This window comes from Mastomys coucha, unplaced genomic scaffold, assembly GCF_008632895.1.
Source record: "Mastomys coucha isolate ucsf_1 unplaced genomic scaffold, UCSF_Mcou_1 pScaffold22, whole genome shotgun sequence".
NCBI lineage: Eukaryota > Metazoa > Chordata > Mammalia > Rodentia > Muridae > Mastomys > Mastomys coucha.
In genome coordinates, this window is record NW_022196905.1 from 54,005,974 (window position 1) to 54,006,762 (window position 789).

Consider the following 789-nt stretch of genomic DNA (forward strand, 5'->3'; position numbering starts at 1 on the left):
ACTCCTCTGTTGAGGGACATCTGGGTTGTTTCCAGGTTCTGGTTATTATAAATAAGGCTGCTATGAACTTGGGGTAACATGTGTCCTTATTACATGTTGCAGTATCTTTTGGGTATATGCCCAGGAATGGTATAGCTGTGTCCTCCGGTAGAACTATGTCCAATTTCCGAAGGAACCACCAAACTGATTTCCAGAGTGGTTGTACCAGTTTGTAATCCCACCAGCAATGAAGGAGTTTTCCTCTTTCTCTACAACCTAGCCAGCATCTGCTGTCACCTGAGTTTTTTATCCTAGTCATTCTGACTGGTGAGAGGTGGAATCTCAGGGTTGTTTTGATTTGCATTTCCCTGATTACAAAGGGTGTTGAACATTTCTTTAGGTGCTTCTCAGCCATTCGGTGCTCCTCGATTGAGAATTCTTTGTTTAGCTCTCTACCCCATTTTCTAATAGGGTTATTTGGTTCTCTGGAGTCTAACTTCTTGAGTTTTTTTGTATACCTTGGATATTAGCCCTCTATCAGATATAGGGTTGGTAAAGATCTTTTCCCAATTTGTTGGTTGCCGATTTGTCCTATTGACAGTGTCTTTTGCCTTACAGAAGCTTTGCAACTTTATGAAGTCCCATTTGTCAATTCTTGATCTTAGAGCAGAAGCCATTGGCGTTCTCTTCAGGAAATTTTCCCCTGTGCCTATTTGCTCGAGGTTCTTCCCAACTTTCTCTGCCATTAGTTTCAATGTATCTGCTTTGATGTGGGGGTCCCTGATCCACTTGGACTTGAGCTTTGTACAA